The sequence below is a fragment of the Oryzias latipes genome, chromosome 5, assembly GCF_053564925.1.
Source record: "Oryzias latipes strain Hd-rR chromosome 5, Olatipes_Hd-rR_3.1".
Lineage (NCBI taxonomy): Eukaryota > Metazoa > Chordata > Actinopteri > Beloniformes > Adrianichthyidae > Oryzias > Oryzias latipes.
The window spans coordinates 20,032,427-20,059,171 of record NC_136241.1 but is presented as its reverse complement, the minus strand read 5'-3'; the positions used below and the strand labels follow the sequence as shown (position 1 = coordinate 20,059,171).

The following is a 26,745-nucleotide window of genomic DNA, read 5'->3' as shown; positions in this document are numbered from 1 at the left end:
ATTTAGGAAAAAAGTGCAATGCTTCTGAACAAATCCGCCAAGCCCAATGTAATCACCAAAGGTAATTCAAATTTACTGTTTCAGTGCATCAGTTTTGCATCCACTGCCTCTTTTGGTCACGCGTCACATTTAACGCTTGTCCAAAAATGTGCTCATAAATGGGGCTTCTTCTACTATGTTGCTGTCAGTAGCAAATATTGATACACACACCTATAGTACCTTCTAGTGGGGAAGCAATCGCTAAAAGTGAACCAGTTGTTATTGGATACATTGATAAATATATGAGTCTATTTATGTTTTAAAATATCTCATATAAGTTGCTTCTGAATATATGCTGTACCTTTAGACGAACTATGAAAAAATACACAACCTATACTCTGAAAAGTATGGTAATGATTTTTAACATGTTCATCCTGTGTTAAGGTTAAATGGGCCTACATTTGCGTTGCCAGAGGCAGTTAGCATAAGTAAATATTTGTTAGAGTAAAATAATGTGTTTTCAAACAAAATCTGTTATATTGACATATGTATTTAAACTTTGACAATCATTACAGATTAAAGGGAATATACATTAAAAATGAGAAAACCTGTAGAGCAAAATGTTGGTCAGGTCATTTTTATTCCGGACTAAAAGTTAAACAGATGAAAAAAACTTTTTTTTTTTTAGCAGAAAAGGTAAAATACAAATATTCATCATGTCAAAAACAGTCACCAAATTGAGATTAAAATATACCCCAACAGCTACTATAATCATCATGTCTAGGTTATGAAATAATAAATGCATTAGAGTATAAACTAATAATAACAGCTGTTTGGCCTTCTATGCTTGTCATTTGAAAAAAAAAACAACAAATATTTCCTCTCTTTGTCTTCCCCTTAAATTGTCCTTCCCTCCAATAAAAAGCCCCTCCCTGTCTGCAGGCCCAGTGGTGATATCTTTTTGCATTGTAGGAGGCGCCATCTGGAAGAGAAAAATATTAATGACAAACCCAAATCCCAGCATGTCTTGCTGTTCTAATCAGCCAGCTTTCAGTTCCACACTGTTCTGTGTTTCTGGGGAAAAGCATGAGTGGGTGGAGGGTGGCATGTGTGAAGAGAAAAAAAAAAGGGGGGGGGGGTTAGTGGGCAGCTTGTGTGCTAAAGCACTATTGATGCTTTGTGTAGCGACTGAATACAAATGAAAGATTTGTCAAACTGCAATATTTGGGTCCCAATAGATTAGCATACGGCACCGGGGTAATTATGCACACAGTTGATTGAATGGAGTCAAAACGGGGGGAATATGTAAACTTGTGGCTGCTGCCGCATTTGATTTCCATAGAAATGGAGTAGGTGACACAAACGTAGACGCATGCAGCCGCACGGACAAATGCGTAATTACAAACAAACCGCTGTGTACTCACACGCACAGGTTAACATCAGCATGAAAACAGAATGGCAGGCGCGTGTTCAACTAGGATGCACATTTTGCAACTTAAAGCCCAAAGGAGTAGTGGGAAATAACACCACAATAACAATATACGTCTGCAGCATTTTAAAATCTTGTTCATGACAAACATTCACTCACTAGATGACCTAAAACCGGTAAGTGAAAAATTATTAAAAAACTCACTCTGAGGAAAATATCCTTTTTTTGGGGTGTTTTAAACAACATGTCCCTGTGACGTTCATCTTATGATGGAGGACCTATTTAGAGAAAATTAACTTAAAATTGCATTTCCACATTTTTCTTTGTTCAAATCATTGTGAATCAGGAGCAGATGTTTTCCAAAATACTGTTGGAAAAAGCTTGAGTGATGCATAATCTACTACTGCACAAGCTCCCTGCTCTGCTCCATTCTGTTGCATCCACTTGTAGACAATAGATCCATGTACGTCTTTGTTTTTCTCATCTGAGCTGGTATTTGGCTCAAAACTGTACTGCTGGATGGCTCCAATATTGCTCACCATTTTTGTTGCACTGCTAATGATGTTAGATGGGGGGTATGAAGCACTGTAAGCTAGAGGGAGAGAGTGTAAAAAAGGGATGATGGGAAATGGGGAGAGGCTTACTTTGCACTAACAGTCCCACCCACAACTTATAGGCTCTATCCCAGAAAACACCACTTTTTTTTTTTTGTCCTATGGCTAAAAACTGCATAATCATAATAAAAAAAACCATTGTGACACATTTACAATACATCAAAAACAATCCACTGGAACTTTTAAACTTTAATATACTTTAATTTGTTACATAAACGTAAGCAATTTACATGTTTTTTTCTTACAAAAAACTGAAATGGAAAAAAAACAGGCCTTTAGGAGCTTGTGTCTGTTAATGGAGATTGCATCATAAATGATCAAAAACTCAAGTCAAGAAGAGCACGTCTATTGATGTAGGTAGAATCTAGTGGGCGTCCTGGATGTCATATGTTATTGCAGATAGGAGGGTGATTTTCTTCTGCCGACCCCTGTTAGGGCTCAATCATTCCCAGCAGGAGAGCAATAGCCCATTCCGTCAAGCTCTTTATTGTGCTCACACACTTTCTGATTGTTTCCTTTTATCATTATTCCTACAGAATTAAACACAGCATGAAATAAATGCTATTGGCAATTGTGTTATGCATTATTGTCACATTGCGGCGGCTCTTACTCGCTGCAATCATCATAAAGAACTGTGTTGTGTTTCAGTTCTTTCATTATCCTTATCCTTCCATGTGTCTTTTTTTTTTTTCAGAGATTGAGTTCATCAGCACAAAGAGCTATGGCTTCATTTCAACCCAATGTGTATTCTGTGGAAACCATAAAGCTGATCTTGGAAAAAAGGCACGGATTTCCCCCTGATTCATTTTATATCATGTAAATTTCACTGACATTTATTCTTTTTTGCATGTTTGTTCGCCCAAGAACCTTCCCGATATATGTTGCCCTTTAACAGCAAATGCAATCATTTCAGGCTTCACTGATACACAAAGTTAGTACTGAACATTTGAAAGTGTGAAAAAGATTATAAATATAAAAAAAAAGCTGGGCACTTTTGGCTTCCATGTATTCAAACTTTGTGATAATTCCCAAACTGCACTCAATTCGCTTCCCATTCAAAAGCCATATAAAGGCTGATATTTTCCCTCAGAATGGCATCTCTCTTCTGCTCATTCCTATTCCTCCCTGACAGATTCCTATTATGCCCTTTTCACAAACTCAGTTTTCAGCCAGGGCCATTTAAATGTGTGAGATACTGAAAAATGGTCTTAGACATTATATGACAGCGTCAAAAGGCAATCCTGTTTGGGGCTGCAGAAGTCAAACCACTGCTGTCTCCTTAAGTGCATCAAATAGACTTTTATTTGCAAAAATGATCTACTAACTTGTAAGTATCCTCAATGTTGTTTTATTCTCTTAAATAAAAAAAGAGTATGTGACAACAGATACAAAGCTGGGGTTTCAAGCAAAAGAAAAATGTTTTTTTTAGGATCTATCTTTGAGGTCAGGTGCACCAAAAAGCTCCTGTGTTCACCTCGGCATCTGGAAAGGTTGGTGCTGTCAGACAGAGTCTCTGTCTCTCTGTGTCCTTGCTTTACAAAGGTTACCCTGTAGAATCAGATAGGATGGTGGCAGTAAAAGAATCACTTTTGTGGCTGCTGAATCAACCTGGAGCGCACGGTGCCACCTGTCCCCTGTGGATAATGCCTGTGCGTATTGTGATTGTGTGCAACTCTAACATGCGCCTGTGCCGCTGCAGAAATATGTCTGCGCATGTGAATGAATACCTCAACATACTAGTGAATATATTACATGCAAGTGTGCGTGTGTGTGTGTTTATGTGAGTGCACGCAAAGGGAGCAGGTGGCACTCCTGGTATGTAATGTCTAGACCAATCAACAGACAACCCCCTCAACCTTGGGATTCGGGTTCCCACCCAAGCCTCAGTCACATCGTGCACAAAGTGAAAGAGACACTCAGACGCTGTTATCCAGCCTTATTTACTCTTCCAGTGAGCAACTCCCTCAACCCTTGCACCCTCTTTCCACAAGAAGAAAATAAAGAAGAGCCTAAAAGAGAAAATCTATTTAATTTGTTCTGACAAAAAAAATGCATTCTTTTTGAATGTAAGTAATAAAAAAAGTTTAAAGGAAGGTCTATAGTGTTACAACTGTTTTATTACGTATTTCAGTCTCTTATATGGTGGTCCTTAAGTGCTAATTACAACAACAAATCACCAAAACCATATAAACAATCACAACGACAAAATAAAAATGAAAGTAATTTCTAGAAATCAAAATGAAATGTTAAGAAATGAAACAAAAGAAGAAACCAGAAAAGGTTGGTACTATGGGACATTGCACTTTGCAACCGAAAGTTATTTGGCATGAAGCAATACTGGATAGGTGCAGAACTAACCATAAAACTTTCATTAGTATGCGAACATTGAAGACACATTTGAAAAAAACTTCTTTTTGAGTCTAGTTTTTTTTACTTTCATTTTGATTTTTGGAAATTGTGTTTTTCTGTTTTTGAAATGTTTAATTTATTTGGAATTGTGTTTAAGATTCTGGAATTTTGTTTGGATTTTTTATTTTTATTTTTTATATTTGCTTTTCTTTTTTAATTGTCGTTGTGATCTTTGATTTGTTTTTGTGTTGAGTGATTTATTTATGTGATTTGGACTTCAGGGCCAGCATACTAATAATTTGAAAATATGTGATTTTTTTTTGGTTTATGTTTTTTATGTAGAAATTGTTTATCCTGAAAAAGTTCAAGAGAAAAATATTGAATTTCTTCCAGTTTTGAATTGACTTGCACAACAATGAAAGGCAAACTTGGTGTTGGAAATGTCCCTCTGATTTGTGAGAAGTAGTTGTGCTGAGCTCTCATCTGGAGATTTTGTTTTGTTTTTTACAACTCCTGGCTAAAGTAATACCCAAAAGAGGTGATAAGAAGGAGGTGTTATTAGGCTCCAATGAGAGGAAGAGCAGTGACAAATAGAGACAGTAAAACAGGGAATAAAATGCTTTATTGTTGACTGCTTTTGTGCACTTTGCATTTGTTTGTGGGCAGCCTTTCATTTTAGATTTAGTTGCTGGCTCAGATATAATTCATTGTCTCTGTCACAAGCTGAACTACACCTATCAACACTGATGCAGGCTCAAACTGTGAGATGTGTGAAGGTGTAAATTTCACTGGTTAACAGTGACATCAGCTATTAAAAAGCGATACATTTGCAACTCACTTCCTCTTTATCCTATTAATCTACAACCAACTGAAAAGACAGGCGCTCTAAATACTCTGTTTTGAAAGTACACAGAAGTAAAATCTATAGTCCGTTTCTTCTTAACTTTGTGCTTTTGATTTTATGCTCAGCTTCTGGCTATTCTTGGCAATTATTTTGTTTGTTTGTTTTCTTCCACCATTGACCTAACCCTTTAAAAGGCCTATATCATGCTTTTCTTAAGCCTTTCAGATTAAACTATATCCATATATATATATCCATATATATATATATATATATATATATATATATATATATATATATATATATATATATATATATATATATATATATATATATATATATATATATGGATATAGTTTAATCTGAAAGGCTTAAGAAAAGCATGATATAGGCCTTTTAAAGGGTTAAGTCTATATATATATTATATATATATATATATATATTATATATATATATATATATATATATATATATATATATATATATATATATATATATATATATATATATATATATATATATATATATATATATATATATATATATATATATAATCATAGAACTTATACTGTATGAACATAAAGAACTTTTTTTAAATGAATTATTTATTTTACCAGGTCATTTTCCTATCCATTAGTAAAATGAGTCAATCTCTGAGGAACCGCCTTTTGCTCCTTGTGGGTGCTGTCCATTTCATGATGTAAACCGAAAATCGGCCTTGGCAGCGTATTTGCGTTTCACCCACGAAAACAAACAACATCTGAACCTCTGCAAAGATGGATCCGCATATTGTGCATAAAAACATGATAGCAGTTTGCCGGTTACCCCTAGCTCCACTGAGAAACTGGGTGTGTGTGTTAGCATGGGGGCGGTACTGGTACTGTTACTCATTTATTTCTGTCACAATGTCAGAAATCACTCGTTTGCGTCGATTGTGAGGGGCTGGTGCTCAGTGTGCAGGATCTTAGAGGAATGCTCAGAAATCAAATCAGAGCTCAAAATACAGCTTTGAGGTTTTTTTTGTGAGGAATGAACATTATTATAGACTTAAAAGCTCAAAAGGTCCAGTTTGCATTATATGGGCCCTTCAACACTGGTAAAGCCTAGATAACATACAATCTTTGACCTAGCGTAACTCTTCGACCGTTTACGCGATTAACATGAATCAGCTGGTCCCTTCTCCCAGACAAAATCAGCAGATTTACATTGATTGTGTAAGCACTTAACTGTACACTGTACACTGTACAGTCCTGCACATCAGAGCAAAGGTGCTTGTCTCTGCTTTAAGATACAGTGGTCGAAAGAATGTAAACACTGAAGCTAAAGCTCTAATGCTTAAGGGTTAAACTTGAAGTTTAGATCATGATAGATTGGTTTGGTCTGTTTTTCTTTCACGTTTCAGTTTTACCTTACCAACATTACTCATGTTTCACCATAGTAACTTGATAGGTCTCAGCACCTCCTGACTTCAGTCAAAAAGACATTTTCACTCTTTTTTCTTGAAACACTTCAGTAATAACTGCAAATGTCTGGCAAACTGTCCAGAGTGTATCCCACCTTTTCCTAATAGTAGCTTGGATAGCCTCCAGCAATTCAAGACCCTGACAGGGACTATGCGGGTTTAGGAAACGGATAGATGTATTTTAGTAATAATTTAATTGGAACCAATAAGTCAGAGCACAAAGTTGCATGTGCTGTTTGTTTTTTCATTAACATAATTAACATAATTCCAGTGGACCTGAAGCAGAGAAAAGCGGCCCTACACTCATATGTAAAGTCTGATTTTCACTGGTCCGTCTATGGTGGATTTCCGTAAAAAAAAAATACAACGTTCATTAATCAGTCAGAATGTTCGTCATGTTCTGCGTCTGACGTCCATCCCTTCGCAACGCAAGTTTACGTGGAAGTTATGAAAATTTTTTTAAGTTGATATCACGGCAAAAAGCAGGAGAAACGCAAAACTATTCTGGGTTTTCAAAATAAAAACTTCTATTGTACTTTCAACATAACATTTTATATTATATTTTAGGTAACATGCTCACATAATAACACACATTAACACCACGGATAACACCGTTGTCTATTTCCACCATCGACAACAAAAGCTTACTTTTGTAAGTACAAAGACATGATATCATTCATGACACAAAACGTGAATTTTACAAGGACTCAGTGAGGAAGGTACGACGGAGTCTTAGGGCCAGTTTACAAAAAAACTTTTTTTTTATTACAACTTTTAAGTCGTAAATTTACAAGAAAGAAAGACATAACTGTTAAATTGAGAGATTTTAAGCCATAAATTTACGAGAAAAAAACTCGTAAATTTACGACTTAAAATCTTGAAAATTTACGAGAAAAAAAGTCATAGATTAACGAGGAAAAAGCACCAAAGTTTGCCGTTGATCGGGCGCTAGCTTGAAGATGAAATATGTGGAGCCTTTTGTGAAGATTTATTTCCGGATAGGTTTAACCCTTGTGCTATCTTAGATAACCCCGACCTTACATTGACGTGTTCTCCCTACCATGACAAAGGTGGATAAAGGTGGAAAGATTTCATGTAATCCATGGACACCAGTGAAGATCACAAATCATTGAAGAAAAAAGGTTCAGCGCACTGTCTAGTGGGTCTAGATGACCCAACTCCCAACGTTAAAGTGCCTATGATAGCACAACGGTTACAAAAAAAAGAGACTCAGAACCTTCTGGTGACTCAAAATCCGATTAGTTTCAGTGGAGCCGGCTTTCCGGGGTTCGGTATCAGTAAAGCGGAGCTCAGAGACATGTTTGGGTGTAGAGGAATGCTGCAGCCTTTTATTTTCCTTTTCATTCACGCACCCTGAACTTCATTTGTCACCTTACGTCACGCGGAAGTAAACAGTGTTACATACGCCCCCTCCTCAAGATAAAACGTCCCGTTTCAACATAAAACAATAAAAAGAAATAAACATAGTCTGTTATATTAGCATTAGAAGATTGTAAATGACAAAAAGTCATCCGCCTCAGACGGAAGCATCACACAAACGTAGAGATCTTTTCTTTGGTGGAGGAAGAAAGGATTGAAGTGGACAGCTGCAGGGACACCGATGTCAGCATCGGCTGCAGAGATCCTGCAAGCCAACCATCAATTAATGAAACATTAATAAATGATAAATCAAACAAATGAGCTTCTAAACATTTGTAATGTTATCAATAAACACTCAGCTTACCTGTTCAATTGAGTTTAGTCGGTCTGCTCTGCTGCTGAAAAGCGTTCACTTGCTGCATGTATGCTCACTTCCACTTTGATCTCGTAAATTTATGAGAAAAAAAACTCGTAATTGTACTTTTTTTTTTTTGGTGGCCCTAAAACTCCGTCGTAGGAAGGAGAGGGCATGCGGCCTGATTACCAAAGTTTTCGTTGTTGAAGACAAGGGAATGGCAGTGTTAAAAAAAGATTTGGGTTTGAGTGCATGTTTTAGTTTTGTTCCCTTACAAACACACCAAGCTTTTTCATCTTTACTGTTGCAGTTGGAAGAATATGAAGTCATCGGTTCTCAGGAATCAGCCAAATGCTTTTTTTAACCAAACAGGAAATTCAAAATGTCAAAGAAAACAGAATGATGAACTCTTGAAACATATGAGATGAGAAGTCTGAAGATGTTGTGATGGTCGAGCAAGAACAGGAGAGAAGCTAGATGATTAGACCGTTGGGGAGATTAAAATCATGGAATCTGACAGATCAGCTGTACTACTGCATGGATGGACATCTTCCCAGACTAAATGGAATCAACTGTGGTAAAAAGAAAGGTAGCAGGGACAAAGAAAAAGACATGAATAACCTACAGTACAAAAACTGTAAATCTAACTAAGAAATTTAGCCGTAAGAAATGCAAAAAGAAAAGTGTAGCAAAAAAAAAAGATTAGATCAATTTTTCAGTGAAATGGTAAATCGGCCAACATTGATCAAGAATGCCTAGAACTGTCGGTGGCTTCAGAAGTATCACAATAGGTTTAAAGCTGTCCCTAGCAGCTGTTTATTCCTTATTTTGACAAATCTGAAGCTTTTATTTGTCTCCTGTGATTTAGGAAGTTAGAGTCTGCTTTAGTTTCACAGGCTGAGTCTTCCTTTCAGCTGTTTATTTTGTTTTGATCCGTTTGGCTTTTCTACTTAAGATGTTCATCAGATTCTTGCAGATAGGCACCTGTCAGCTCTACTCGGTTTCTTGTGTATCACTCAGGCCCGACTCAGAAAGAAAATGTACATTCATAAATTCATAAGCCCTTTATGTTTTGTTGGTTTGGCAAATCAAAAAGTTTAGGAGTAAAAATGTTCTGGAGTAGATGAGCCTACGAGCCAAGAGGCTTTCCACGTTGAATTTCAATTACGCTTCTTTTTTTCCCCTTCATCTTTGTTTCTTTAATGGAGGTTCACGATTAATTTCAGAAAGGTTCTCTCCCATTTTTCTCTCTACTTTCTAATTTCCATTTAATGTCCCTGTTGGAGCTCCGCTCACTGTGCTTTTCATTTGCCAGATAGGCAAAAGACAGCAGATACCTTTGGCCCTGAGTTTTTATTGCAACCCGTGTCTTTGAGATGCAATGTAAATTAGCAGGTCAGAGGTCGGCAGAACATATTAATTCAACAATGTGAATGAAACCATGGGAGAAGCTTAGCCTTCCAGGCTTTGTTTCAGTGCCCTCTGCTCATCACATGCAGCATTATACAGTGTAAAACAGAACAAAGACCTTTGAATTACTGAAGACATGAAATAATCTCAATGGTAATAGCTGACGTCTGCATTACTTATTTGTTCTCTGCAAACTCTGACCTGCATTTCAAGACATTTTTCTAAGGGATTAAAAAACAGGGATATTTATGTGAACCAAATTTATATTGTGAGATATCTTAAAGTACCACTCCAAACATCTTTTAATCTATTGTAAAATTGCTCCAAGTGGTCTTTTAAATATAATTATAGAGTTTTTTGGCCAAAGTTTTAAAAAAGCTGTTGTTTTCTAGGTCATAGTTTCTGCACAGCGGCAGGAGTTCATCAGAAATTAGCCTCTGAATTGTAGCTGAAACTGTTGGAGGGAAGTAAACCAGCCCCCCTTACCCATCATCCATCTGTGTAAACGCTCTCTCACGAGCTTACAGCCTCTCAACACCGCAAGTTAACATTAGTGGTGCAACAAAAATGGTGAGCAATATTGGAGCTATCTAGCTGTACAGTTTGGAGGCAGATTCCAGCTCAGACAAGGAAAACAAAGATGTACATGGATCAATTGGTCTGTAAGTGGATGCACAGAATGGAGCGGAGCAGGGACCTTATGACCTGCCAATTGTAGTTGAAAAACAACTAAAAGCTTTTTCCAAGTGCATCTTTTTGATTCATCACAATTTGCAATTTTAAGCTTAATTGTCTTTATATATGTCCTCCATCATGATAATTGTAAAACAAAAACATGGAAAAACTAAAAAAAAATTTTTTATTTTTTATTTGTTATTGTAGTGGATCTTTAAGTAATGTGGCAAACACAGAGGCACAAACACAACAGCATGCTTAGAAACATTTTAAGATATTGGAGATGACTCTTTTTTTTGGAGCCTTAAAACTATCAAAAAGAAGATCCATTGTGTTTCTATTTAAAAATCCTCTCAGGTAAAAAGTGCATCCCTGCTGATGTCAAAACATGAATGATTTGAGAGAAAAATCTGAACGAACCAAATGAAAAAGACAGGAAAAAAAAAGAAGGTGGTAATCGGGAATAATTTTAAGTTCAGTGCAATAGTTACGCCAAAAGTTCATTTCATTCCAGCAAGCAGGAGCACAAAAATGCATCGGCTGTCATCTGTAACAACAGGTATCTACTGAGTAGACCAATAAACTTCATACATGAACGTGACTTTTAAACATGCAAGCAAACATGAAGGGCAGATATACATCTTTAAATTTGCTCTTACAGGGCACCTTATTAAAACGAACAAATCTTACAGTGCAGAGATCTCGGCTAACGGAAAATGTTGAATGGTATGAGTCATATGAGTGCCTGGAGCCCTCGAGGTCTTTTAAAATGCCCCAGACTACAAAATGTGTTGTAATTATAATGACTGCAACCATATTTCTAACAGTAATGCTCAAAATAATGAATTAGGAATATTTGGTAACCACAGGAAACAGACATTAGAACTGATGAAGCATCACAGAAAAGCTCAAAGGAATGTGAGTGAAGCTTTTTGGAGACCTGTGGGGTTTAATTGAGCTTATTTGAAGGCAAGTTCCCAACTGAGACTTTGAGACAAAACAGGGGAGGTCGGGCCGTCTTTCTGTGAGTCAGTCCACAGTCTTTGTATTTGCTTTCTTCTTTACTTTGTTCTAAATGGGTTCATTTTTGGCTTCTTTTCAAGGATTTTCAATTTGAACACTCTCTGTGTACAGAGTTGAAAGACAAATCAAAGTTTTTGTGCAAATTTTCGTCAGAAATCATTCTTGCTCTCCATGAAAATTATTCCATTTCAATTTCTGAAGGACCAGAATATATGACTTGGAAAACGAATTTACCCAAATCTGAGGTAAGGCTGAATTTAAATTGCTTCCCTACCTCTCTGGCTCCTCCCTATCGGTCAAATTTTAAGGGTATTTTAAGCTGTAGTGGCGTCCAAAAGTGTTTTCTTTTTAAGGAAGAGCCATGATAGCTTAGGGCTGGGTATCTCTCTGCCCGTAGGGTGAACCGCATCGCGCTGTGGCATGGAGGAGAAATGCATTTCTTCACATCGGTGTGCTTTAAGCACAGTAGTTTACGTTTAGATGTAAGTATTGAGTTTTTGTTCTTGCATGAGTCTTTACAATCTAAAACCGATGTTGTTATGAATTTTCCCATTGCTAGCAGCTGCATGCTAACGTAAATGCGGTAGTAACGTCCAAATTTGAAGACAAAATTTTTTTCATATCTTTCTGCTTGGAGGGATAAATGTAGGAAAAGTGAGAAGCTGAAGGGGTTTAGGAGAGAATTTGGATTCAGCCTAAGGCTACAAAACTTATAGGAATCTTAACCAGCACTGTTAAACACAAAGCAAGGTCAAACGATGGACAAAGAAGAACAAAAAAACAGAGCACAAATTACAAATGTAGACACTGGGATTAAGAAGGAACAAATGCAAACCACCTGACAAGCAGTGAGATGAGCACACTGGCTGAATACACAAAAAGGGAAGCGTAAAAAAAATACTGGCAAGACTGCTGCGGTGCAGTTACAGGCAAAAAGACAAACCGAAACAGAAAACAATATTTTATCCAACAACTTTGTTTTCTTCTTTTACAGTGTCAAACTCCTCTTCTTATTTTTTAAATTCTTAAGATTTTCATTTATATAAAAAATGCAAAAAACAAAAACCACACCGTAAATTGCTTTGCAGAACCCAGCCAAGGTTAAAAGGCAGCATATAAAAGCAGGTCGTTTACTTTTGTGAACCATAGCACAATATTTGGCCTTGGCCCAAGAAGCCATACTTGTTTCAATGTGCAGCAAGCTGTAAAAATAAAACTCAGATTGCCCAAGGTCGGGATGAGCCTCATTGTTGGTGTTTTGTTTTTTTCTGCAATAAAAGACAATGTTTATAGAGTCCATTCACTGTAGTTCTCAATATTGCTGAACCACTTTGTCTAACTTAACCCTTGTGTACTCACTCTGATACAAATTTAAATCGGAGACTTAACAGAAACGACAGATGTCTCCCTCTGACAATTTATCCGATTATAACAGTAAAAGTGAACATTTAACATTTTTAAATAGATGAAGAAGCATCTTGATGGAAGATTTTGGAAAAGTACAGTTTGACAGGAGAAGCTAAACAACAGAGAAGTTTGATATTTGACTTAAAGGCAAAAATGGAATCAGTGTTTCTGATTTCAGATGACAGTTGGTGGTTCAGCGGACTGGGGGCACAGTAAGGTGGATGGAGGACGAGGACCTGAGACGGCAGGTGGGGGTGGTGATATGGAGGATGTCAGACAAATATGGAGGGGAGGGATGGATGAAGGAGGGTCTGAGGGCAGGGATGCCCAGTTTTGTTTACCGGTAGTCTGTTTAGTTTAGCCGTTACCTATTGATCTCTTTGACTTTATGTTCTTTATGATTTGTGTTTATTACACAATGTAATGATTCGTGTTTATACCGTTTGAAGCCCATTGAGATGACTATTGTTGTAATAATGGGTTTTATAAAAACATTTTTAAATTGAATTGAATTGAAAGGAAAACAGTTTTTGATAAGTCAACAATCTTTAATTGATTTTTGTATCAATTATCCAAAGCGCAATTCCCTCACAATGAGGCTGAAACACTCCATACAGCACATCATACTTTCATTTGAGGATGCATCTGCAAGAACACTGCACAAAGAAAAGAAAAAAAAGGCTTTAAGTGTTTTGCTTGTTGCATGACTAGACAGTAAAAATATCAGAATAAGATGTCACACTGACAGGTGCGCTCAGGTGTACGCCTGCATGGAGCTTGAAGCACAGGTTGCTGTGTGTATCGGTGTGCGTGCGGACAGCTCGGGTCCGTGTGCTATAGTCACAGCCAGCACGCCTGCCGTTAAGGTGAGTCCAGAGCCATCTCAGCAGGCGCCCCCTTAAGGCTGCCTCCATCAACACCAAACTTTTTCCCTAAGAGAGCCCTTTAATTAATAATCAAGTTAATTAGATTGCGGCTCCCTGTTGTGCCGCGCATGTGTGTGAACACAGTATGTAGAGCACGTCTGGCAGCACCAGACAGCATCTGAAAAGTGTTTTGTTTTTTTTAAAGAGTGTCTGTTTGATTGGGAGAGGCAGCTACTCTTTATTTTCTGCTCTCCTTGTGCCAGCTAAAGCTGATAGTAAAACTTGATGGTGCTCAAGAGGCAGCTCCCATTTTATAGAAACGTCTTCCTTATAGGTTATAAAACATGTACCTTTCTCTAGCCTCCACACTCCAAGGGTACTATAAAGAGGTAAAGTAGCACACTTATTGCAAATATACCTTGGGAAAAGCAGCATTTTATCAAAAAGGTTTATATTATTTTTCCAAGGTTCACATTGGGCTTTCGAAACAAAGTTAAAGAAAATGAGAAAACTATGAAGAAAGTACCAAAAACAGTAGTTTAAATAGTTTAACCTCTGTAATCTACATTTGTGGACATCACATTTTGGGTTACATTTCCACAGAATTTACTTCTACTTATGTAGGGTTCTTTGACTACGTGTGCAAAGGGTTATCTCAGATATCATAAACAGTCATTTCACAGAAATGTAAATAGACACCACTTTTTTGGTGGCTAGGAGATCGGTACGGACGAGAAATAAGATTTTTTTTTAAAAACATCTTTTCCTTTGTCAGTAATGTTTATTTTTATAATAAACGCCTATGGTGTTCAGACTGGACGAGCAGGGAGGGGCTTCTAGTTCATTTTCTTTAATTTTGCATCACATTTTCCTCTCTGTTCTTATTCTGATATATAAATGACCTGATGACATTTAATTCCAGCCGGGCAATAACCCCAATTAATCTTTTCACCATGATCAATTTTTAAACTATTGGCACTTCTGTAAATTAAAAAGGGACACCATTTATACGTCACTACTAAATCCGAGTCCCTGATTGGTCAAAGTTTGACCTGGTTTAACTTGCAACATGCATTTAGTGGATGCGTTTTACACGTAGAGCCTAAAATTTGTCCTAAAAATGTGCATAGCTATGACTTAATGTGAGAGTTTTGAACATGGAAGCCCAAATTAAGCGTTTATGTGTGTTTACATAGACTTTTTATTGGAAGTGACATCTTATTGAATACGCATTACAGAGGACGTTGTGAACTTATCATCAGCCTTAAGATGGTCATTAGGAAGTTGTCACCTGGTCGTTGCCTTACCTTCCCGTATGAAACCATTCATTTTGTACCTAAAGCCTGAAATCTGCAAAAACTTGCGAACCTTTGTATGAGTGCAAGAGTTTTGAACGCATAAGCACGTTCATGTGCATTTACATAGGACTACTAGACCCAAGTAAAGGTGCATCAGAGGTTGAACAAAGTCTTTTAAGGTGTTGAACCCCACACCACATTTGGTTTTTGAACTCCACAAATATAAAGGAAACCAAAAAAAAACAAGCACACACACTTCATGCTGCACCTCATCTTTCCTTCATTTATCTAGGAGGGGAGGGTAGTGTGAGCTGTAGGCCAGTTCTCTATATTAGATGTCAGGCCTCAGATAGAGACTCAGGCCTGTGGGTAAACACTTTGACACTTTCTACAGAGGATATTTTGTCTGTGAAATGGGGTCTGCATTACTTCAGGTGAAGAAACATGGGGGAAAAGACAGGTAGGCAGAGAAGTAGTCTTACTATTTCATCCTAGTTTTTTTTTTTTTTTTTTTTTTTTTTTTTTTCAAAGGACTGGATTTTTTTCTTTTTTGGGGATGCTGGAAAAAACAACAACATGGTAATGTATTTGGATGTGTTTTTATTGGCTTTGATTGTACAATAACAGTGCAACTTCAACCATTTTCCTCAAATTCCCATAGTAAATTATAGAATTTCTTTGGCGTAATTATGTTCCATTAAGATGGTTAGCTGGTATTTAAGTTCCACAACAATTGTAATCTTTGTTTATATTAATAAATCTTAAACTGTCTAAACTACTCAAACTGCTTTAAATCACAAGTGGTCAAACGCCTGCATGAATTACTGCCGTAAATATCCCAACAGTGAAAGTGAAACTAATATATAAGGATTTTATACCACCACCTCCCTTTACAACAGTATTAAAAATCATGAGCTTGTGCTTGTATATGTCTGCGCATATGTGTGTGACACAGGGGGGAGGGTATATAGGAAAATTTCTTGGATGCATGGGCTTCGGTGTGGCAAATTAAATTTGAATGCAAATGCAGCGGTATTTCTTGACAGTCGGTGATAAAAACCCTATTATGTTTAATGATATGCTTTGTGAATGTGCATGAGTGGAGAGTGGCCTGCAACTCAGGGGGCCATCTTCAAACGTCTGCCTGCTCTCTTTACTGTGGCTTTGATCAGCAGAGCTGCACATACGCATGTACACACTTTCATATGTGCATGTTATCAGACTGATGAAGTTTGCAATGCAGCAACTCTTTCAATGGAGTTGAGCCACAAGGCAAATGATTTTTTTTTTTTTTTCAAAAAATGTTCTATTTACCTAAGGTCATCCAAACCCCTGGAAGATTTCATGAAGGTTTTGAAATACAGCCTTTTCTCTGAGAATCACTTGACTGAGTTTGTAATTTTTTCAGTATTTTCTCATTTGTGAGAGTCTCTAAACTTTTTTTTTAATCAATACATGCAGCCAAAAAACATAGACCACTTTCTGTATTTGCTTGATTATTTGACATCGAGGTCAAGGCAGGGTTCCAGTCTGTCACAGGGCCACACACACAATCAAAACTTTTAAGTCATCTATCAACGTGTTAAGCAAGTTGTCATGGTGTCTGACTTCTCATGTATAGAACAGTCACTGTAAATCTACGAACACGCCGAGCATGGAACACTTGCACAAGAACACCCTGAACACTTGTTCTTGAACGCACGTTTAGCTTATGGTGTTCACACTGGACAAGCAGAAAGAGCCTTCTTCTTCTGTCTAATGTTTACTAGCTCATGTCCGCCACCTACAGTTGGAAGAGGGTTGATGCAAAATGTCAAAGTGGTGCGAATCCTTGTTTAACTCTCAACGCATTTAAGACGCGTGCAATGGCCACGCGTTTTGTACATAAAGCCATAGAAACTTGTATAGGTATAGGTGAATGCGAGAGTTTTTAAGCTTGACACTTGCAATTACGCTTTTATAAAACTTTTCATTTGAAGTAGCCATTTGAACGTGCATTGCCAACGGTGGTGTGAACGTTGCGTAAGTCTATCGTCTGCTTTTACTTCTTTATCAAACTAAAGACAGGGCAAGCTGAGAGGATTTGTTTTTCTCTCTTCTTACATGTGTGATTGCTGAATCTCAGTGTACTTTAAAAACAGAAGCCCGTTGTCTTATCAAAGAAATGGAAATCTTGCTATCCATTCATTCAAATTTTATTGATGTGGTTTGATGTCTCTGTAAACAGTCAAATGGATTTTGAAGCTGCATAGCAAGCAGGATTATAACAGCCAACAAAAACGTCCTTGCACATGTTTCATGATGTTTCTGGCAGGAACATTTTTGTTGTCTCTGGTGTTATTAAGTTTTACACCATAAGATGTACATTACTCATTGTTTGTTACTGGTTTATTGAGACAAAAAAAAAACTCTCTACCTCTTTATAGTACCCTTTGATGGTGCATTACAGCTTACAATGACTCAAAGAAACAAACTATTTAATCAAACTCAAGTAGTACTGCAGGAAACATTTTGCAGATGGTAGAATATGAGCACAAACACAACATGTAACAGGCTCACAGGTTGAGGTTGTGAGTTTAACCCTTGTGCTATCCTAGGCACTTTAACATTGGGAGTTGGGTCATCTAGGCCCACTAGACAGTGTGCTGAACCTTTTTTCTTCAAAGATTTGTGATCTTCACTGGTGTCCATGGATTACATGAAATCTTTCCACCTTTATCCACCTTTGTCGTGGTAGGGAGAACACGTCAATGTAAGGGTGGGGTCATCTAAGATAGCACAAGGGTTACAACCCCTGACAAATCAACTGACATGACACTTAAGTATGAAAAAATTGTTGAATAATTTTTTTTAGGGAATAAAAAGTGACACTTCAGATTACCTGAAAACCAGACATTTATAATCTTTATAATATAAATTAAAACAGCTGTGAAGGATTAAAATCTTAGTCAAGGGCATTTTTTCTAGAAAAAGAGCATATTGTCGTGCGTGTGGTAAGTGTATTGTGAAGTAAGAGTAGGGACAATGTTAGTTGTACGCAATTATGATGTACAGTGATGCTGTTGTATGGTGCCCCTCACGCCATACTCTAGTTGTTAATAAAGCGTACTGTCCCCTTACTGAAACACACAACAGGCCCCTTGCACAATCCGTACATTACGCCTGCGTCTCACCTATACTTCCCCCCTAGTTACCTTTGCATGCTGTGTATATGTCCGCTACAACCTGACATCCCCAGCACGCCTGTAGAAAAACAAAAATGTGCAGCCCCTCACGTTGAATATTATGGATAAACATGTGGAACTTAGAAGCATAGACTAACTTCGTAGCTCTCAGGAGATTGGACTGTAACTCCACAAATATGTGAAATTGGTTTCTTAAAAACAATGTATTCAAAGAAAAAACATATCGCATTTAAATGAGATAATAGTTTCCAGAGGAATCTCTACCTCCTGTGCAAAATGCAAAAGATGTTTAATCTTTTATTGTGTTGGGGTAGTTTTTATGTCTAATTGGTTCCAACTGTCTGTCAGTATAACCTACTGTAAAACTCCTAGAATAGCCTTGTTTTATATGTTTACTAAAACACAAACAAAGCCACTAAATCAAAAATCATTTTTTAAACAATCCTCTGTTTTCCTCTTGTAAATATTATAGATCCAAAAATATAAGGTCCTTCAATGTGTGCACCAGGATGTTGTGGCCAGCTCTGTTCTTTTCTGTGGTCTGTTGGGGTCACTGCCAGTGACACAAAGAGACTGAACAAACGGATTAGAAAGGCTGGCTCTGTAATGGGGTGCAAAATGGACACCATCAAAGCTGTGATGGAGAGGAGGAGGACTTTGAATAAACGCGTATCCATCATGGATAATCCTGAGCACCCTCTCCATCCTATACTTGACGGACAGCGGAGCGCCTTTTCCAAGAGGCTAAGGCAGCTTCGCTGTCACACCAACCGCTACAGAAGATTATTCCTACCTCACTCCATTGGACTATAGAACTCATCATCCATTTGCCATAGATAACCACATTTAATTTTTGTATTTTATAAACTGTTTTCTGACTGATTGCTCCCCTGATTTTGTCACCCATTGTTTGTTTGGTATTGAGCCTGTACACGGTCGCCGCAACAACCGAATTTCCCAAGATGGGATCAATAAAGTATCTGATCTTATCTTATCTTAAATTTTCTTATCTTATCTTATAACACAACCCCTATTTAAAATGTTCCAAGAAGAATGCAGGGCTTGTCATTCGCTTGAAAGCTTTCATTTGGCTTATAAAGTTCATACAAAAGACTTTTTTTTTCTATGGCAGGATGTTTGCCGCTTGCATGGCACTGGCTTTTTCATGTGGTGAGGCTCCGAGGTTGGCTCCAGCCAGGTGGAATGAGAAAAATCAAATTGTCGGAAGTAATCACATCTCCGAGAATGTGTACGTGTGAATCCACCAACATAGCTGTCCATCAGTAACCCAGTCAGTGATCGTCGTCTGCACCTCACTCTACACTCCCTTCCGGGCAATATCACAGAAAGGTTGGCACTGACGATGAACATCTTGTCTTATTCTGAAGAAGAGGAAAAAATAAGAATTTTTTCATAACTTTTATTTAATCTTGCTTAAATCCACCCAGAAAGTAGCACCATGGGGAAATGAAGCTTTACAATAGTCAAGCTTTCATCCACTAGCATTGGTGGACCTATCGGTTTGGGGGCCCCGAGCGAAAAAAACATGGGGCCCTCTGCAGCGGTTGTACTATTATTTTTTTCTTTGTTCCTAATTTTTTGACATATCCTCATCTAGGGTAAAACGCCCATCGAATAAATTCTTCATTGGTCGACTTTTAGACAGCATCCGTGTCATGAATCCAAATGTTAAGGTTAATAAGCATCTAAAATGCACATTTAAATGTAAAATCCCCTAGTTTTTTAGTGGGAAAAATCACTGAATTAATCAAATGTGCCAATTAGTTAACCACTGACTTCATAGGAACAAATGGCGGTCTTCTGTCTTTTTTATTTGTCAGGTTTTACTAAAGACAGCAAAAGAAACACAAATCCTTGAATGATGGAACAGAACAGTTCCCTATGTAGTGGCATCAATAACATTAAATAAAGAATTATTAAATAAAGAATTATCATTTTCTGCCCCTCCCTTTGCCTTTCCTTTCCTCTGTCCCTTCTCTCATGAAGTGACTTACGTTATCTTCATTCTGAGTTACTTTGATTCTGTTGTTCTTTTTCTTGTTCTGTCTACCTGCACTTTTGGGAGTGCGGCAACACATTTCTTGCTTTCTCCTAGCCTTTTACTTTTTTCATGGCTGGCACTCAATCAACTACTCTTCATCCTACTGTGTTTTTTACTTTTTTACTTTTTTTCAAATCTCTTTGCTAGCTAACTTGCTGCTGACGGAATAATCCATTGCTGCAGTGCGACGTGGGAGGACGATGCACTTTCACATGAAAAGTCTTAATGCCATTTCAGTGATTTTGGTTTTGTTATGCCAAAGTTAGATAATAATGGCGTGGAAGTTACATTAGAACTATTTGAAGTGTTCAGTGTTGGGGGCCCTGTCTACAAATAAAATGAGTCAAGTTATCACAAAACAATTGACAAACACTTAATGCTTTTTGTTTTGTCTTAATTACAATTTTCTGAACATTTTATTGTGTTGTTTTGTGCCTCAAACATTCCATTTATTTCCCATACAAGTGCTTCAATTGAATGTAACTATTGGGATTTAAAGAAAAGCAGTAAAGAAAATATGTTTTCCAGCTTTAGCCCAGGGGAATATCTCTCCTTCGAAACCTGTTTCCCAGAAAAAAAGAAAATGTATACACTCTTTCTAGTTTTAATCCTCTTTTTTTTGAATGACAGGATTACTTTTTTGTGCCGAGAAAACATTTGCGATAAGTATTACTATCTTCTCCTCCATCTCTCCAACTGCAGGTTATTGAATGTCCCAGTGGAGGGGAAAACTAATTACGAAACATGTCTGGTTAAGAGAGTTATCTGTGAGATAGCCCGCAGTCCAGCTATGTGCTGCTCTTTTGTTTGTTTTTGTTTTTTATTTGCTGTGCAAACTAATTAGTTTTTCTCTGTTTTAATGTAAAAATGCTCAGCTTCTCCTCAAACTAGTAATGACCTTCCATCGGAATTATGACACCAGCAGATGTAAAGCTTTTGATTAAGCACATTTCCACAGAGCCTACACTAGCTGAGGCGTTCAGCTCTGATGCTCAGGATTATAACTCCCATTTTGTTTTGCCGTAGGTGGACTGCGTTTCCAAATGACTTCCATTATGAATGTTAAATCTCTCTGTAAACTTTGATGAAACCTTGAGATGATAGATTTTATTAAGCTAGCGTTTGTCAGAGCAGTTTTACAAAACTTTTGCCACAAACCTATCAGTTTCACATGCTCATGTGACAGTTATTAGTATGACCTACTTCAGAGCTAAGCTCTTAATTTAAAAAAATGAAATTGACTTGGCTAATGTAGTGGAGATGCACTGATGTAGTTCAGTATTTTGCTCCTTAAGGTTGGGATAAAACAACACAATTAGACGCTCTGGTGGATGAATGCTCAAATCCATGAATTGTCTCACAGTATTAGACGATGCATCAGCGCAAGTCAAAAAGTCATGTTGACCATATTAACACACAAAGATTACCGTACTTGCTACATGCTCACTCGGCCTATAAACAGGAACCCTTTGCATACAAAGCGCAAAGCTATTAGGCAATGAAGTGGAAAAAAAACACCAAATGCAATGATGATAAATGAACAAATCACAGCAAAAATGCATTTACAGTTTTTACTGCAGGCTCTGTGTTGTGCAGCATTCAAACAAGATGCGTTAATTCACATGTAACAAAAACATTTTAACACTTTGGAAAACATTTCAGTTTGCTTTGCTGCTATGCAGATTTACTCAGAACAAATGTTACACGTTTTAATATAAAGCAGGCATGTCCAAAGTCCAGCTTGTGGGCGAAATGCAGCCCAAGTTCAAATTTCCGTTCAAGGTTCCTTTCAAAAAATCAATATTATATATTGATATATACCCCCAGTACTTTCTAAAAACTTCCTTGATTGTGGTTGGCTAAATTGCATTTTTCTATTTACAAGAGCCATTGCAGATGAGACATGATGTCAAAGACAAGCTAACTGGGAATGAAAGGTGTGGAAAATTGACAAATTGACTAGTGGCCAGATCCAACAAGAATAATCTTGTTGGGCATTTTTTCATCTGCTCCAGATTCACAATGATATGAATACTCAGAAATGCAATCTTAATCTTTATTGTTTTATACATGTCCTCCATCATGAGATAAATGCCACAAGAGAAAACAAAAACTGGAGTGGTTCTTTAAATATTTTTAAATATACGTTTTTTTTTTTGTTTTTTTAAGACAATATTGCATTCAGAAAATGACATATTTTGTTAGTTTTCACAAAAGTCAATACACCAATGGAAAGCACATACCTTTTAACTGGCAGCAGTAAGTGATCAGCCCCTCCCACATCCCAAAGTGCTCACAGAAGACTGATGAAGCCGCTCATCTTCTTCAGCTGCACCTCCTGCTCAGGAAAGAGAGAATTTAATTTTTTGTATTCCTCTGCATTATCGTATGTTACCTCAAATCCGACACCGGTTATAGCTCTGAAATTGGTATCACCCTCCATGTGTGTTACAAGCCTCTAATGAATTTGCTGCAGCACATTCAGGGAGGAACTATAAATTTCCATTCACATCAATTGGGGCATGAAAAGGAGTACAGAAACAGATGTGTGAAACCAAAACGAACAGCAAGTGGATTAGAAAGAGCTTTCCCCTTGGTGTTCCAAGGAAGTTGTGCTGAAGACATATCTCATGTGTTTGGGTTGCCTATCCGTTAATGGCTGACATTACATTTTTTTGCTCCGGTTGTTTGCCTCAGCTTCTGTCACAGGTGTCATTACCATGAAAGCTTAACACTGCAAGGAAACAAAGTAGCTTCCCACTATAGATTAATCTTCTGACGCCGAAAGAAAGCCCTGACAGTGTATCCACAGTTTTAATATGACCTTGTTGAGAAAATTTAAGAAAGTTTATGAAGCTACTTAAAGCAGAACATGACTGCAAAAACGGAGCTTTGAAGATGTGTTGATACTTTTTACTTTTTACTTAGATAAAAAAAAAACATCATGCACTTAGAAGTTTATAAAAAGAAAGGATATTGATCTTATTAACAAGTTGAACTCTGTACATTTTTTATAGCCACTTTCTAGAAATGAATTACAAAAACCAAACGTTCCAACACAATATTTACATCTCAAAAGCCCCTGGGACTTCTTAATGTCTGAAGTTATTTGGCTATTTTTAAGATCCAGGGGGTTTATGTTCACATACAACTCTTCCGAGACAGCTGTCAGGCATCAGCTCCGTCAGGATGCCTCTCGGGGCTCCATAGAAAAAAAACAGAAGACGTACTGTTGACTCTAAGCTCAATTTTTAATGTTCTGCTAAAAAGGAATTTCAATCATGCAAGTTTTAAGAAATCTGCTGCTATGAACGTTGTTGGTTTAATTATTTTTTTGTGCACAAATGAGAAAAGTGTCTTCTTTCTGTGACAGGCATTCAATGAAACTTTTTTATAAAACTGGAACTTTAAAAACTGTTAGAAACATTTAGGGTGTATTCAGACTGGAAAAATTTGATCCACTTCAAGTGAACCAGAGTTCGTTTTCCAAGATTGTCCAGAACAAATTTTCAGTCTGAATACACCCAAGCGGACCCTGGTCCGGCACCAGGAACTGCTTTTGAACACGTCTTTGGACGTTTCCGTCTCGGTTTGTTTCCAATCAGAATGAGCTTTGGTTCGCTCTGAGATTCCTTAGTCTGAATACAATCTGTTCTCAGAGCGGAACATCTGAACCAAAACAGCCACCGTAGCGGACATAAACGGAGTAGGAATGAAGCAACTGATGAGCCGCGGACAAATGTAAAGGAACAATAGTCCTGTTATCAAACAGAAAAGAGTCCAGCTGTTTATTTTTTAGAACATTTATTTTAACACTTCTGTGACATCATCCCATAAGTTACCCTGTAGTGTCCTTAACAGAGTTCTCTAAAAAACAATGCCATTAAACCACAATGATGAGATACAGCAACTCATTAAAATGTGATTGGATTAATGCAGACTCAATAAAACAACTTTTAACGTGACACACATTGCTTATATGACATATTAAATATGTCCTCCATCATTTCATTTAAGCTTAAAATTGCTTTTTATAAGTATTTGTTTATTCAAATAATTATGAATCAGGAGCAGACAAAAAAATGCCTTCTGAAAAAGATTGTATTTGCTATGTAAAAACTGCCATGGGCAAGCCACACTGTGTCATTCCATTCTGATGCATCTACTTGCAGACAAATAGATTCATGTACGTCTTTGTTTTCCTCGTCTGAGCTGACATCTGGTTCAAAACTGTACGGCTGCACAGCTCCAATATCTCTCGCTATTTTTTTTGCACTGCTAATGTTAGGTTGGGGTTGTGAGGGGCTGTAATCTCACGGGAAAGCGTGTAAACAGATGGATGATAGGAAGTAGAGGCAGGAATACTCTGCCTCAGTAGTATCCCCCAAAAATCAGAGGTAAATTTCTTTAGAACCATTGCTGCTCTGCAGAAACTATTTTCTAGAAAACACCACTATTTTTTAAATTTAGGCTAAAAACGTCATAAAAACACCACTGAGAGTGCTTTGAAAATCTGAAAATCTTTGGTTTTAAATGGATGAGTCTAACCCAAGTTGTTTGTAGCAGCGCTCTTTGTATCTGCCTACTGTTCATTGGAGCGCTACAATAACAATTCAGAGACAGAATGTTTGAAGTACCCAACAAGTGGCTTGATATATTTTCCAAATCTTTGGTAAAGTAATTAAGTTCACAATACAAAATTTGCTATTTTTTTTCTCTTGTGTTGTCATGTGATTCCTGAGGCTGATCTGTAAAACACCTATGTATTCATAGCTGTCCAAAGATACGATCTTATTGAAGTAAATATACTTGGCTTTTGCAAAATCCTATATTTCTGAATACAATTTCATTTAAAAAGTTCCTAAAAATGTTATTTTATTTGTAGCGTTCCCTTCTTATAATCAGGAACCCACCGGGATGTGAGTCAGAGGCATCATAGTGGGATGTCTGTGATGGAACAGCAGTGTAGAAGAGAAAGCACAACCATTACAATTCACGCAACATAAATGTGAACAATCTGCTTTTGTGGAAATTATGAGGTTGCGCCACGGCTCCATAAACACGATGTGAGCAGAGAACCCCCCCTAAAAAACTCAAACATCCATATGTTGATCTAAAATCCGATTAAACATGAAGGTCTGACTTAAAACTGAAAGGTATATTAAAATCACATTTCTGTTGGGTGTAGGGGACTCGAAAAACTCATATATAAAAAATGTATTATAATATTTCTGAGAATATTCCACCCTTTCTGCAATGTTTACAGTTAAATCATGATTAGAATTTAATCTGTATGACAAATTATGCACCAAGTTAAAAATCACTGTTTTTTTACCACATTATTCCCAAATCCATATTCCCCAGTGAAATGAAAACAAGCAAAAGTCCTCAGCCAATGCTTCCCAAGTCCTCTAAAAATGTATGCAGGTAGATTAGTTGCAAAGACTTTTATTTGCCTATTAATGGTGAAGTACCCCAGGTACAAAGGCATAACCATCAAACAGAGAAGAGAACCGAGGTGGGGTGTGAAAAGTGGGTCACTTTATGAAAGAATTCCATATTTGTGCAAGAAATCCAGTTTCAAGTGTGCCAATCCCATTTCAAACATTCCCTGCTTTCTGGCATGTGATGGCAACTTCAAGTGTCATGTCTGAATGAAGTCCTGCTGCTTCTGTGTAACGCTTTGTGAACAGAATCTGACCAAACCGGATTGAGAATCATTGATTCATCACTTTTTAACACGGACGTCTGGAACTGTAGCAGTAACAGCCGCTGTAAGAAAGAGGGGTGAGTTTTTTCTCATTCTGATTACAAAAGTGTGTCACAGTTTAGTTTAGTTTAGTTGGTGCTGTATAACAGCAACTTTAAATCTAAGACATCACGTCAAAATAAAAGTGTGATTCGCACACTGCAATTCTAAATGTCTGTTTTGTGTCATAGTGGCATCTCACATGTAAATGCAGGATTGTGGCAGTTATGACTTAATGTTAGAAAACTCATCAAATTGTTGTATTTTTCCATATTAATGTCATAATTTCAATTATCAATATAAAGTGGACATCTCACAACCCACTGCCTCCCTTTTTAGTCAACATTACATGTGGTGACAGCAACATCCTGCAAAAATGTGGCTTTCAATTTCTGACCATTTAAAAAAATATTTCAACCCTCAACTAGTATTTTAAAGAATTAGCATGTTTTTTTCATAGTAGGAAATCTACAATTTTATTCTCTTAACAAAAAATTCTTAATAAATCACAATGGGCACCTCTTGACGCTGTTACAGCATGAACATCCATAAGGTTTTCTCTAAATAATTTTCATCCAAAGATTAAGGACTCGATGATCAACTTACTTTAAGCATATTTTACCAAAATCCTCAACTTCACGTGAGGCACCACATACAAAAT

General features: G+C 37.2%; 1 long non-coding RNA gene across 1 annotated transcript in view; it reads right to left on the bottom strand.

Annotated features, from left to right (window-relative positions):
• Positions 1–257: 257 nt before the first annotated feature.
• LOC110015134 (uncharacterized) overlaps positions 258–26,745 on the bottom strand; it is a 33,526-nt gene continuing 7,038 nt past the window's right edge. Inside the window, exons 3-4 of the long non-coding RNA XR_002873259.2 lie at positions 22,579–22,673; positions 258–961 (exon numbers count right to left, since the gene is read on the bottom strand). This is a non-coding gene — a long non-coding RNA (uncharacterized LOC110015134). The remainder of the gene's footprint in view (positions 962–22,578; positions 22,674–26,745) is intronic.